The 15,604-nt window shown below is 35.2% G+C and overlaps 1 protein-coding gene across 4 annotated transcripts in view; it reads left to right on the top strand.

Annotated features, from left to right (window-relative positions):
* Positions 1–15,604, top strand: part of LOC106868704 (uncharacterized) — a 91,539-nt gene that overhangs the window by 18,768 nt on the left and 57,167 nt on the right. For 2 of the 4 annotated variants that reach the window (XM_089353033.1, XM_089353034.1), the window contains exon 2: positions 4,930–5,078. The exons of the other annotated variants lie outside the window; for them this stretch is intronic. The gene's annotated coding sequence lies outside the window, so the exon portion shown is untranslated. The remainder of the gene's footprint in view (positions 1–4,929; positions 5,079–15,604) is intronic. 4 annotated transcript variants of the gene reach the window in all.

Below are 15,604 nucleotides of genomic sequence, written 5' to 3'. Positions count from 1 at the left end.
GTAGGCTATTGCTTTATAGCTACTTATGCATTTAAAATTTATTTTGAAATAAATGTTTTCCACAAACAATTTTATTTTGAAATTAAACAATACTTCAAGAAAGTATCAAGCGGGCCATAAGATAAAAGTCTGCAGGCAGCATGCGGCCCGCGTGCCTCATGTTGGCCAGCCTTGGTTTAGAGGATATTAGTTTTATGCTTTATCACCATTGTCTTTAACACTTTAGCATTTAAACCAGCCATATTCAGCCCAAATATTCTACTTATTTTATATTCAAACTAGATCCAGCCTCTTACACATACCCATTATGCCATTCTAAAAAATTATTATTACATCATTTTAAAACTGAGATAACGCATGACAAATTCAAAAGAATGTAAGTTTGACAGTAACCTGAGGGGTTTAATGTTTTATCTTCCATGCTGGCTTATGCGAGAGGATCCAGTGTGTTGGTGGACAGAATTGTGTGCCAGTGTCTGCACTGACATGGTTTCTACTACTCAAAGCCCTTCTTAATGCCAAACACACAAGACTTTGAATCACAAGGCTTTGGTTGGTTTAGGAAGGCTATACTGAGAGACACTTGCCCAAGGTGCTACTCTGGGGACCAAAACCACAATTGATAAGCAAATTTCTTGACCACATAAGCACACACACACACACATATTAGAGATGTATTACTCGAAGCTTTTGATGAAATAGAGGGAGATATAGCATTACATGATGTGGAAGACAACTGGAAGTTTCTACGGGACAACCTGTTGAGGGCCACTGACCAGATCTGTGGATAGTGCAAAATTCCCTCTCAGCCCAAGGTAACGTGGTGGTGGAACAATGTAGTTGACAGGGCCATTAGGGAAAAGAAACAGGCATGGAAAGACTGGAAGAATGGTGGTAGCAGGGAATTGTATTAGACTGCCAGAAGGGAAGCTAGGAGACAGGTTTATTTAGCCAGAGGGGAAGCAGATAAGAAAAAATTTGCCAATGTTCTGCATTGTGAGGACCAAAGACTTGAGGTATTTCATGTTTCAAGATAGTGCATGAGAGAGAATCGTGATGTCGTAGGAGAGAAATGTGTTCGCATGGATGATGGCTCACTTGCATTTAATGAGGCTGGAAGAAGAGAGACTTGGAGATGCCACTATGAAAGGTTACTAAATGAAGAGAATGAATGGGAGAAAGAGAGTCTGCCGAATGTCAACCCAACAGAGGGACCAGCTATCCCAAGTGACAGTACCTTTGTAGATAAAACAATTAAGGGTATGAAGACAGGGAAAGCCTCCAGACTGTCAGGAATCACCGCAGAGATGCTTAAAATGTCTGGTGGTGTCGGCTATAGTCTAGTCACCCATATAGTCAACCAGGTGATACATGAAGGAGTCATACCCAATCAAAGTGTGTGTGTGTGTATATATATATAATTCACATAGCACATATGTTATATGAACAATAATATTTTGAAAACAAAGGTGTTTAATATTTGATTTCATATATATATATATATATTTCCGTGTGTGTGTGAGAGAGAGAGAGAAAGAGAGAGACAGACTAACTGATAAAGTGAATATCATTTATGATAAAAATTTGCAGTTTTGATTCAAATATCAGTCTTCACAGCAAAGCCTTTAAATGATGTCTCCTGCTATAGCATGTCACCCACTTTCACTCTTGTGGTTTTACTTTTCTTTCCCTCTTTTGTGACCACATACATACATAGACACACAACACACACACACATATACATTCACACACACACACACGCACACACACTCCAAAATTTGAAGGGGTAGAACAGGTAAAATATAAGCTACATATGCTTCTTAACTACCTGAAGCTCATTATATTAGCTTATCGAAATTCTTTGTAACACTGATGTGATAAAAAGTGTATAAGCTTATGATGGTAATAAATTATTTCATTGTATACTCTCCACTTTTTGTTCTCTATCCTAACTGCCTATTGTTTGAAGCTTACAAACTTCCTACATTTGGATCCCTGTTCATGTGTGTGTTTATATGGAATGAGAGAGAGAGAGAGAGAGAGAGACTACCTTCAGTTAATCCTGGAGCAAGCTCAGCTATAGCTATTACAAGTTTTTCTACATCTATATGTGCATAATGGATGCTCTGTTTTGTGGTTTTTATTGTCTTATGTAAATGTTAGTTTCAAAATCTTTACAGTTGTCTTTAATTAGGTAATTGAAATGCACAAAGAAAACCGTTTGGCTAAAGAGAAAATTGCTTTGTTGCCAAATTAATGCATTTGTTATTGTTGCTCAAACTTTATTCTCTAAATGTTTGTTATTGTTAAGTAAACTATACAACTATTATTTAAAGAGAGAATGTTCCAATATAAAGTGTATTAGACACTTGATACAGGTGCTCCACTTTTGCTTTAGATTTCCTAATAATTTTTATTGACAAAATTGGTTGAACACCACAGCTTAGGATATGTTTGTGTTCTGGTTTTTTAAATAGACTTTGTCATTCATCCCTTTGGAGTAGAGAAAATAAGTATTGGTAATGTGTAGGGTTTAGAAACAGTAGTGAAGGTGTGAAGCCTAATTTTGATAAGTGTGTGTGTGTGTATGTGTATGGCTCTTAGAGAATGGCAATTTGTCAGGAGTATGAATGAATAAATGATTATTGACAACATTTTATGGCAATAAAATTGATAATGAATTAGTTCTTCCACACAAGAGCAACTCCAGTCCAACAGGCTTCTGTACAGATTCCCATTATCCAAAGGCTTGGGTCAACTTGAAGCTATAGTAGTCGTTTACATAAAATAGCATACACTGGGATGAGGTCTTATGTTCAGGATGTGAACTTTCTAACTACTCAAGCATGTAATCTGCTAGCCATTTAGTTAAACCGAGTATAGTAAGGGAGGAGTAATGCCTTTAATCTTTGGCCCTACTCTAACTTGTGACTGCATTATTATCAGTATCCAACATAAACATATGTCAGGATCTGCAGGAAAGATGTATGCAGATAGGGAACTGGGGATCATTTTGAATGCTTGCAACGGAATGAACTTGAATAAACACTCTCTAGGCTTTGGTAGCAGTGTTTTAACCATTTAGCATTTAAACTGGCCATATCCAGCCAAAATATTTTACATGTTTTATGTTCAAACTGCCAGATCTAGTCACTCACATCAACCCTACAATATCATTCTAAATATTAGCAGTTACCTCATCAAAATCTCACAGCTACAAAATAATGTATGCTTAATTCAAAACTATGTGAATAAATAAGGATTACTTTGGACAGAATAATATGAATGCTAAAGGATTAATGTGAGTGGCAGGTTGGGACTGTTCATCCTACTATCTAAGGAGGCTGGCAATGCTCATTTTAAGCAAGAGATAGTGTAATTGATGTATGATGAAGGTGACTGATATGACATTCTATATTATATCTATAAAAGGAGTAAAGTGAGTGATGATTGAACTGAGTGCTTCTTGTAGGTTACAAGAGTTTGCAAACTCTTTGTTATCTTTGTGTAACCCTTGGTCATTCCTCATCAAGCCATCCTATGACCAAAGCTATGATCACTCCGACTTCATAAAGTACAGTGCACATAGAGCCACAGTGTCCTGGAATGCATTATAAAAGGACTAGTTGTCAATTCTAGCAAGTTGAGCATTCCGGGGTTCTCCTTTGTTTTTGCATTGTCTAAGCTGACCTAACTAATGGACAATTTGTCTTGCCTGCATTGCACTGGGCCTTAAGAAAACCTCTCAATGCTTGGGGATTTATATTGCATCCATTTTTTGCTTGTAAAAAAACAAAAGATAACACTAAATATTTCAATATATTCCTATATTCATGCTGAGAAAACTTGACTGTTGTGTACAGTAGCCCACTATTTTGACACAAGGATGGTTGATCTAAATGAGTAGTCCCTTCCCCATAAATGTCAGGCCTTGTGCCTACGACCGAAAGGATTATTAAGACAAGAAAAGATAGCATGAGACTCCTACATTTCTCAAGTGAATGAACATACTCTCTTAATCATTTTGTTATTTTGGAATCATGTTGGTACTTAAGACCAAATTAACTTTGTTTTGATGAAAAAAAAATTAGAGGAATAAACAATTATAAAGAGATATTGATTTCTAAATTAGGCAGAAAGCCCTCACATTTTATGGGGTACATCTGTTTATATTGACCTGGATACTTGACTGGTACTTACTTATTGGCCTCTGAAGTATGATGGCCAAAACCAACCTTTGATAGGAATTTAATTTAGAATGCAAAACATTTTGTTGGATGCACTACTGATTCTGTAATATCATTTGGCAAGTAATAAACTTAGACTTTCAATAGTTAAATACTAGAAAGGAATAGATGCTGTCTCATGGTCCTTCCAAACTTTACACAAAATCACTTAAAGGAGAACACACTGGGTCTCATCCATTAATATCTTTTTATCAGCTGCTTCAATCTTTATAACAGCTAATAGAAACAAAGGTTAGAAGCAATTTAAAAACAATGTATACATAATGGAAAATTAAATTGTGATATTGAAATACCTGAAAGAAAATAAGTTACATTTATACTTGAAGGTATGAAACAATTGAAGTTTAATTTGGAATGATATGCAAAATGAATTTGTCATGTTTGTCTTTTTGAAACAAGATGCAAATAAAAGAAAATAAAATTAGCCTGGCAATTGTATAGAACCATATAAAATACATTCAGATTACTCTTACCAAATGTAATGCTTATCCCTTCATATTATTATGAATTACTCATTGTCTATTAGGTTTGAGATTTCAATGATCTGACTCTTTAATTTCGGAATGACATTTAGGAATGTAGTTGTTCTATAAGTTATTCTTTGCCTTTATATGGTTGATTATCTTTTATTAAATTTCTAGTAATTTATATTATTTTCTGTTTTTATTTTTTACTGTTTCAGTTAACTTATCACTTGGCTAAGGTATTGACGGAATCATTTTACATCTGCAACTTATGAAATCACTTTAACTATGGTTACCCAGTTTGCTCAGACTTTTTTCCCAACTGGCTGGAGTCCACATTGCCCATCTTGACTAATTTCATTGCGAGGTAAAGTCAACTTTTACAACTTGAGTGCGTATTTCATGCATGTTGATTGATTCTCATTTCAGGAGGGATGCGATACAGGGTTAGATCAAATAGCAGAGGAAAGGGGTGGGGGTGTACAACAGAAAGAAAAGTATTTGGAGTGGTAAGTGCTCTTGATTTTGTTGACAGTGGAGACATAGAATTAAAATGATACAAGTTTGCAGAGATGTAAGAGTTACTTGATGTTGAGATTTAAATAGATATGTAAAATGGTGATAATTATGAAAAATCAGGCATGTTAACTAATTGTCACTGAGATGTTGATAGCATTACAGTTGCTTACTCTAATATTGATAAAATATTTTTAAAAATCAGCTTTGTATGGTTGTGAGATTTTGCTTAGCTAACCTCTCAAACACTATATGGGTTTTATGAGCGATGGTGAGATTGAGATGAGCAAGCTCAACCAGAATCCAAATCATCTCAGAAGCCTGAATAGACTTTCAGGTAATTGTTTTTTAACCCCAGGCCAGCCTTGACTGAGCAGAGCTTTAATCACAAACATTCCAACCATGTCCATCTTGTTTTAATGTTATATGTGATTAAAAGGTATTACTGATTGATCCACCATGGTTTCTTTGTTGATTCATTGGTAATTTTCCTTTTTTTTCCTTTCTTTTTTTTTGATAAATCTCAGATCAGTCCTGATAGATTAAATATATGATCAGAAACATTCCAGCTATGAGTATCTCTTTTTTTCCATTTATTTTTCCAGACACAGAGTATCTTGGACTGTATTATTTCATGTATTCTCCTTGGATGTAATTGGAGTGGATTTACTTTTTTTCTTAGGCTCTTTTATCTCCTAGAATGTAGGAGTTAAATGACCAATGATTCACAAAGTTGGCATCTCCAATATCACGATTGCTCTATAGTTGAGGATCTCACTGAGATGCAGAGTTTATCACATGGATTGAGTTTAAGCACATTGTGCTTCTCTTCCAAATATGAATTTTTTCAGAGAAGTAGGATTTGAATAGTAAAACTGTATTGGAATATGTACTGATAGTGCAGTAGCCATGACAAGGTAGAAAATAGAAATTTAAGCCAGTCATATCTAGAAGCAAATATCCCACTACTTTCACTGAGTGCATGATTCATTGCAAGGTAATAGTGTCTAAAACAATGTCTGTGGGGCCGAATGCAGTGTTACAAGCTGCAGTTAAAACTTACTTTACTAAATGTCATGCATTGAATAGATGCCTCTTCACAAATCTCTGTAATGAAATAGAATCCAATTTTAGCAAATTTTTATTGAGAACAGAAGTGCAGTGACTCTCAAATGGAGGAGCTTTGAAACTGCTGTCAGGACAAAATGGATATTTGCTTATCACAAAGAAGAATGATTGTGCAAATGATGCTCTTTGTCTGATGTGTTTTTAGAAAACTTGATCTTAATATATCTGTATATGGAGAGACAACCAATATTTCCAGAAAATGATGAATTAGAAATATTCTCATACAAATGATTTTATTTTTGGAGATTGAATTTTGATTTGGTTAAGCAAATAATAGTTGATCATCAGGAGAATCTAGAAAATAATTTCCAGAAATATTTCATGTTACATTCAGATAATAACTAATTGGATTGGATCCAGAATGTATTTGCAGTTGATATCTCAGGAAGGATATACAAAACCTTCCAGTAATTCAACTTTAAAGCTTGAATCTTTTCTGTGAAAATCATAAATGCTTTTCGACTTGGTCTTTGTGCTGAATATCCAGTTTTGCCCAAATTAGTGATGGAACCTCTTCTAAATACTAAATCAATAGTTTTGGTGTTGACTGGCAATTAACCCATCCGTCAACAAAAAAAAAAAAAAAAAAAAAAAAAAAGAAGTCCATTGTTACATTGATATTGCCTTGAGACCAGCTTGAAAAGTTAAACCAAAATTTGATTTGCACAGAAATAATGATTAAAGCTGTTTGTTTTTGTCTGCAATAAACTTATATTTAAACATTGATAAATTAATTATTGCTTTTGTAAAAAAAAAAAAAAAAAAATAAAAAAAAAAAGGATGAGGACTGCAATGGATTTTGGCACTTTTTTGGCCTGAGGGAGATACCATTTTTTTAATGTTTTCTTTTTAATTTTAAGTTTGATTTTCTTTGGAAATGTGACTTTGGAGACTTTTTTTTTCTAGTGTTTTCGGTAAAGATCTTTTTTTGCATATTGCAATTAATATTTTTCCTGTTTTATATTTATATTGATTTAATTTTTTTAAAAACTTAATAGCTGCTACTGATTCTTTGTGTATTTGAATTCTTGATTTAAAAAAAAATAAATCTACTTAATTATTTTTGTTAAAAGAAAACGACTTAAGTTGTCTGTTTCATGAATAAAAAAAAAAACAACAACCTAGAATTTAGTTCCCCTGTAAGGATAGATAATATGTAAAGACTTTTTCTTAAAAAGAAAGAAAAAAGTTGCTTCATAGTTGGTGTTTCATCTGAAGAAAAACTTTATTAGCAGTTTTCTGAAGTAAATGTTTGTGTGTCTGGTCTTTTGTAGCAAAAATCGACTAATGTCTAATGTCGATTTTATCAAAAATGCACAAAATCCTTTAAGCAGAGGAGAACCTGAATTTCTTTTGCTGAGCAGGGGTCGAGAGGTCATTACAAATTTCTTTTTGGTTAAAAAAAAAAAAAAGGAAAAATTGGTTGTGAATCAGAATGTTTGAAAAAGCTTACCTTAACCCTTTAGCATTCAGCTTACTCTGTCAAATATAATGCTTATTTATTTGTATTGTTTTGAATTAATCATGCATTATCTCATGGTTTTGTGATTTCAATTATTGTTTATTTTTAGAATGGTTTGTAGAGTAGGTGTGAGAAGCTGGATCTGGCCAGTTTTAACTCAGAACATTTGAGCTGGATCTGGCTGGTTCAAATGCCAAAGGGTTAAATTGATTAGTGTTAGCCTTTATATTCTGAGGTGATATCCTGCTGGTGTGAACTGTACTTTAATTTTCATTTTGTATGGGGTTGTTTAAATCTATTTTGTTTGCAGAAATCTGACTGTATTTTGCCAAAATAAAAAAGAAATGGTACTGTTGGTTCATCAGTGTTGTTTAGCAGAAATAGATGCATGGGTAACGGAACCTGCATCTAGTTTAGATTCCTTATTGTTGGCATTTTTCTTCAGTTAACTAAGTAATGTCCTTTAGAGAGGCACGAATGTTACTAAATCTTATTTTCCCCTCCATGTTCAAATAGTAGGAGTGACTGAAGAGATAAATTCTTAAATTACTCAGTTGAAGAGTCATGGTTTCATATTACACTGTTGTCCTTGGCATGTGTCCCTAAATGAAATAATTGTTTCAGTTGGATTGCAATAATTTTATTCTCATATGAATACGGAGGTGCAAAAATAAAATGCACTGGGGTGTGGGGAAAGAGGGTAGTCTTTAATTTTTACTACACAGTGTGAGTGTATATGTATCTATGTCTAGTGTTCATTAATCCATAGTTGTCAGTGCCATGTAAAAGCACTCTGCACCACTGTAAAGTGGTTGGCTTTAAGAAGGGCATCCAGCCATAGAAGCCATGCTAAGTCAGACTGGTGTCTGGTGCAGCTTCCCAGCTCCCCAGCTTTGGTCAAACAATCCAACCCATGCCAGCATGGACAACGGACATTAAATGATGATGATTTAATAGAAATAATTTTTCTTTTTCAAAAGCTTAAACTATTTTTCTCTTATTCCCAGTCAATTATGTGCTTCACCTCTTACCTCTCCTCTCTGCCTTGCATCTGTTTCAATACCAGTGGCAAGATACAAAAGACTTTAGCCAAACAACCTCTTAACTTTGACGCCAATGCCATCTCCATCCATTAACCCATTGATTACCAACTTCTTTTCTTCAATAACAAGATTAAGATTATCTGATATCTTTTTTTGTTTCGCTTGTAATCTCTTGTTGTGAATATTGATCATGTAACTACTAACAATTGGACATTATAGAGTTTGAATAGGCTGGCAAATTTGTTGAATAATTCATTTGATTATGTCCATGTGTTAATTTTACTTACTTTATTAATTATCTAATTGTATAGATTGTCTAGTTGTTTTTCCAGTTATAAACTGCAAGCTTGTAAAACAGTCTTGGCTGCAATATAGAGTGCTGGTGTCCTCATCTCCCTCCTAGAGGCATGCACATTGCCAGGTAGTTACAGTTATTGTTAGCTCGAAAATGACCAATGTTATTCTTGTATCCTATTTGTTGTGTTGTATTGTGACCATCTCTTAAAAGTATTGTGGCCACATTTTTTGAGGTAAGCAGTTACGAAGATTAGTGATGTACAGGAAGGAGAAAAATGCAGTTTGGGAATCACTTCGTTGATCTAGGACTTGAGCTTCTGGTACAAGATTTTGTGATGGAGAAAATCTGACAAATAATTCATGGCATGGATTTGGAGAAGTGCATATTAACATGAAAATTTGATTCTTGAATTACTGCATTGGTGTGTGTGTGTGTGTGTGTGTGTGTCTATATATGTGTGTGTGTGTGTGTGTGTGTATCTTATCTCTTTTACTTGTTTGTCATTAGACTGGCCATGCTGGGGCATCACTTCAAATTTTTAGTCAAATGAATTTACCCCAGGATTTCTTTATTTTTATAAGCCTGGTACTTGTTCTATCGGTCTCTTTGTCAAACCGTTAAGTTATGGAGACATAAGCATATCAACACTGGTTGTCTTGCAGTGGTGTGGGATATCCCCCCCTCTCTCACACACACGCACACACACACATGATAGGCTTTTTTCAGTTTCCATCTACCGAATTTACTCACAAAGCTTTGGTTAGTCTGAGGCTATATTAGAAGACATTGTCCCAAGGTGCCACGCGGTGGGACTGAACCTGGAACCGGAAAGCAAACTTCTTAACACACATACACACAATATTTTAGAGCTTTGTTATTACAGGTTTTTCTCTTTTCCGTGCTGTTTTCCCATATTGTTGACGTAATATTTTCTGTTGTGCAATTTAAATTCAGTATGTTTTATCAATTGAATCATGATTGTATGTACTCAGAAAATGTATTTGTAGTGTAAGCAGTCATATTAATTCATGGCTATTTAAAGCAGCTGAGACATTCTCCTCCCTTTCCTCATCATTGTTTTAATTTAAAAAAAAAAAGGATCTTTTTTAAAACAGGGGCCACATTTTTCATTAATGAAACACTTTGAAACTTGGAACACTGGTAGAATGTGTCATATAAAACATCTTTTTCTCTTAGTCTTCTTAAAAAACCCCAGAAATCCCTAAGTTATTCCATGCTAAAGTTGTCGTATTTCTGTAATTTCAACCAATCACTGACGTCCATTCAGCCGATATACATTAAGTGCCGACTACATAAACAAACGATTCTGAAACAATTCTATCGGTGATAGGGTTAGGGTTAGGGTTAAACAGAAAATTTTAAAAGAAAAAAGCAAATAAAACGAAAAAAAAAAAAAAATGAAAAAAGCAAATTTAAAATGAAAAAAGCAAATAAAACGAAGCTATGGCTTAATCAGCCAAAGGAGTAAATGTAAACAACTGAATACTTGTCAGTAATTGGTTGAAATTATCGAAATAAGACAATTTTTTTACATGAAATAAATTCGAATACAAAAATATTTTTCTGTTCTATAACACAAAATAGATAAGTATACGAAGTTTGAAAGTCTTTCGGTACCAAAAACACTACGTAAAACATTAATGAAAAATGTGGCCCCCGTTTTAAAAAAGATCCCCAAAATTTTTTTTATTCATGCTGATATGAATTTAGAAAGTAACAGGAGCTATGAACTGTCTATTGAGTTAATGGACTTCATTTCATAAATGCATTTCCTGCTAACTATTCCTCCACATTTCAGCTTCTGGTGCTCTGTCAACCTACCAGAGATCCCACTGCATGTTTTAAATCCTTCCTTGCTTTCACCGAATGCAATGTCAAGTTTGTAACTCCAGCAATCCCTAGATTATCGTGGGTGTTAGGTTCCAAAACCCCCTGCAGTAGGTGAAAATTATTTTTATAATTTGACTATATTTATTTTATTATAAATGCAAAACAACCCCATGGAGGAATCAACGTAAGCTTAAATAATAAACCGCAATATGGTGAGGTATTACTGTATTCCTTAAATATTTATCCTAGCCACTTACCAAATAACACTTGGATTTTACATTCTCTTTTATTTAAAGCTTTCATATTGGTGTATATGCTTGTAGGTTTGGAACATTTCTAAAAATACAATTCTATATTTTTGAGATGAGGAATTAATGTACATTATTTACAGTGGACAGATAGGTGTCCTCACCTTGTTTGTTGTTACCACTACGTTTCGGCTGATGTACTCTCCAGCCTCTATCAGGTGTTCTAGTGGAATTTTGAACCCAACCCTTCAACATACTCTACCACATCTTCTATGTATAAAAGTTATCCCAAACAAAGAATCCTAAACTCTTGTTACAGCATTAAAGGAATATTTATTAATAGAAAGCTAGGATAGAGCATTTATGGACACTTCCTCCAGGAGAATTGTGCCTGGCTCCAAATGTCTGTTTTGGCATGGTTTTTATGGCTGGATGCCCTTCCTAACACTAACCCTAACACTAACCAGAGTGTACAGGATGCTTTATAAGCAGCACCAGCACAGGTGCTTTTTATGTAGTGCCAGTATGGGTGCTCTTTATGTGGCACCAGCATGGGTATTTTTATGTGGTGTCAGCTTGGGTGCTTTTTTTTTACATGGTGCCAACATGAGTACGTTTTACATGGCATCAGAACCAGTGCTTTTTATGTGGCACCAACACAGGTGCTTTTTGCATGGCACCAGCTTACATGTTTTCTAAATTTCCATCTATATTTTTGGTTCATCCTAACCTTTCCCTTGAATGTGGTTTATAACAATCTCGTGAGCCATTAATCAAATTTTTTTTTTGGCACCCACAAAACCACAGAGCCAGAAAAATACTAAGAAAGTAAATGGCTTTCTCCCGATCAACAAACAGAAGACAAGATTGTCCTTAGCTATGAACTTTATTGTCTCACTATATATATATATATATATATATATATATATATATATATATATATATATATATATTCACAAACTGAAACTATCGTGTTCAGATTAACTGCGTTCTGAATTATTTTCATGAAAAATGTCTATCAACTACTCATGGCTATACAGTAATCCCTCAACTATCATGAGTGTTACATTCCCAAACCCACCACGATAGGTGAAAATCCGCAAAGTAAAAACAGTACTGTACTACATATTTTAAAAAATTATTTATATAGTTTGTATATGTTTATTTTATTATAAATGCGAAACACCACACTACACACTCACCTCCCGAGTTTCATTTTCCCAATAGTATGTGTGATTCGTTGTTTACTCATCTATGGTACACTACGTATTTTCTTTTAATATATTTTAATTAATGCGTTATACAGTGCAGTACTGTACTGTATTTTTATTTATTGATTTTTAGGCGTGAAAATGCTTATTTTACCACAGAAATAATTAAAATATAAAAAAATATAAATACCTATCGGCCGCAAAAACCCGTGATATACTGAGGAGTCCTCGATATAAATTTACATATATTAGTCAGAAAAATCTGTGATGTACTGAGGGCATGATAGGTGAACTGCGATATGGCAAGTGATTACGGTATTCCTTCCACTTTTACTTTTGAAGATTATCGATCCATCTTTATCATTGTAGTTAATCTCTTTTTGCAATGCTTCTAAAAGACAGGCTGTTTGCTTGTTAGTGCAATCATTTCATCTATCATGAACTTGCTTGCATCATAAAGTTGGTTTTAATAGCAATAATTGTTATAATATTTAGCTATTGTCTTGTCATAAATATGCTATAAAACTGGAGATGAGATATAACAAGCTTTGGCAGTCTTTGATGAATGACTGTCATGGAGTATTTATGAATAAAATACTTCATATTTAAACAAGGGTTGTGTTTTGACATGCCACCTACAGTGCTGTCTGGTAGGTGGGCAATCTTTACGTGACCAGAGATGTGCTACATAGGCTGCCATTTCTCACTTTATTAGTGTGGTGAATTCACTGGCGGTGACTTATTCAAAGCATGGATAATGACATAGATGTTAAGCTTAAAGCTTAGCCATCACATGCGAGTATGATATGACCTGGTAGCTTGTACTATGTTTTGCTGAGTACCTTAGATACCTGTGTAATCGTAAGTGGGCAAGACATCCTCTTGGCCCTCCTACTTTTGATCTGGATGTAACAGCCAGAGTAAGAGTGGGCTACACCAGTACTTGGCTGGTATCAATTTCTAGTTTAGTAGACTGGAGCAGTGTAAAATGATGTGCCTTGGTGGAGTACACAATACATTGGCTGGTCTAGGAACTGAACCTATGATCATGAGCCCTACACTCTAACCACTAGGCCACTTTCCTTCACATGGATGCAAGGTGTATATTATGATCAATGACAGACTGAAGGACAGTGGACTATGTAATTTAGTTCTGATCTCTGTGGTATCAAGTTATTCACTTTTACTTTTATCCTTCTGAAGTTAATTACAAAAGTGACCATGCACAAATCAGATGGGCTCTTTATTATTATTATTATTATTATTATTATTATTATTATTATTATTATTATTATTGGGCATGATGGAAAGTGTCAGCTGTCCACAGCCAGCAGACTAAGGCAACACTTGTTCACTGGTCATGCTTCAAGAACTCTGCGAAGAATTCCTGCAGTTCCAAGCAATGCTGGTTTTTGTAGGTGTTCTACCTTCACACTTGCACCGATCCTTTTCAACCATGTTGCTAGTTGAGTGCTGATACTTTCGAGTGCACCAATTACTCTTGGTATCACGTCTACTCTCTTCATTGACCACAACCTTCACACTTCGCACTTCTAAGAGCACTGTCAATTTACTGCTTCTATCTTCCCTCTACTCTCTTTATATCAATAAAATAATAATGATGATGATGATAGTCATCCTTTCTAGTGTAGGTACAAGACCTATAGTCGATTTTATGATGGTTATGGAGTGTTCCTACCGGAGCACCACCGTGGATGCGAATAGCGTGCCTATCAGAGGGTACAGAAAGCGAATGTACAGTGAATGGAAGACAATGGAACTGTTTGAAATTACTGAACAGAGATTATGTGACCAAGCAAGAGCAATACGAAAGAATGGCTAGTTAACAGAATTGGAGCTAGAAGCTATTAAAATAAGGGTATTGGGTGATGCTGGACATGTGAGAAATGAAAGTGATATAGTGGAAGAGATGGACAATTGTCCGCAAGAATATAATACTGTGAATTGTGAAAGAATGTTGCTTTGAAGTAATTGTGCATTATCTCATAGCCTTGAGATTTCAATGGGTGATGGTCTGGATGAAGACAGTGATGCATAGGGACGAGGACTGCTGTGTGAAGAAGTGCCACACTCTAACGGTGGAGGTAATCTGTGGAAGAAGTAGACCTATGAAGACATGGGATGAGGTGGTGAAGCACGTATCAAAGCTTAGGGTGGTATATAAAAAATGCTGGCATCATCAAAGCTGGAAATTGTGTATCTAAAGAAAAATTCAAACAAGAAATGAACAAAAAAAAAAAAAAAAAAAAAAAGGGAAAAGCATGGAAGGAAAAGAAAATGTATAATCAGTTTGCAAGAGATGTGAATGTGAAGACAGGTACAGAGGACCAGTGGCTATGGATGAGGAGGAGTGACCTAAAGCACTCATATTTGCAGCTCAAGTACAAGTGTTAAGGACCAATTATATGGGATGAGGTGGTGAAGCATGATCTTTGAATGTTGGGCCTCATGGAGGCAATGACAAGTGACCGACCTTTGGCGATATGCCATGTTTGAGAAAAGCCTGCCGAACTGAGATCGTAATCACGGCTGATGCCAGTGTCATGTAACTGGCATGTAAAAAGCATTCCTTGAATGTTTGGCGATATGCTGTGCTTCAGAAAACCTATCAAGCCAAGTGAGACCGATGCTACTGCTGTGTGACTGGCACATGAAAAGCACTATTCAAACATTGGGCATCACAGAGGCAGTGACAGGTGACCGAGACCTTTGGTGATATACCGTGCTTGAGAAGACCTGTCAAGCCAAGCGAGATCATAGTCGTGGCATGTATCAAGCAACCACTACATTCTTGGAGCAGTTGGTGTTAGGAAGCGAATCTAACCATAGAAACCATGCCAAATCAGATTGGTACTTCGTGTAGCTCCCCAGCTTAATCAGTTTTCAGTCAAACCATCCAACCTATGCCAACATGGAAAACGGATAATAATGATGATTGTTTATTATTAGAATGACATTGCAGGGTAGGTGTGAGAGGCTGGATCTGGCGACTTTGTACATAGAACAAATTGAATACTTTGGCTGGGTGTGGCTGGTTCAAATGCTAAAAGATTAATATCACGGACACTGTGCTCCATAAAGATGCTTGCCACAGCTGTGTTTCTTACCCTTTCAA

Source organism: Octopus bimaculoides, chromosome 5, assembly GCF_046866305.1.
Source record: "Octopus bimaculoides isolate indiv1 chromosome 5, ASM4686630v1, whole genome shotgun sequence".
In the NCBI taxonomy this organism is placed as follows: Eukaryota; Metazoa; Mollusca; class Cephalopoda; order Octopoda; family Octopodidae; genus Octopus; species Octopus bimaculoides.
This window is presented reverse-complemented; position numbering and strand designations above follow the sequence as displayed.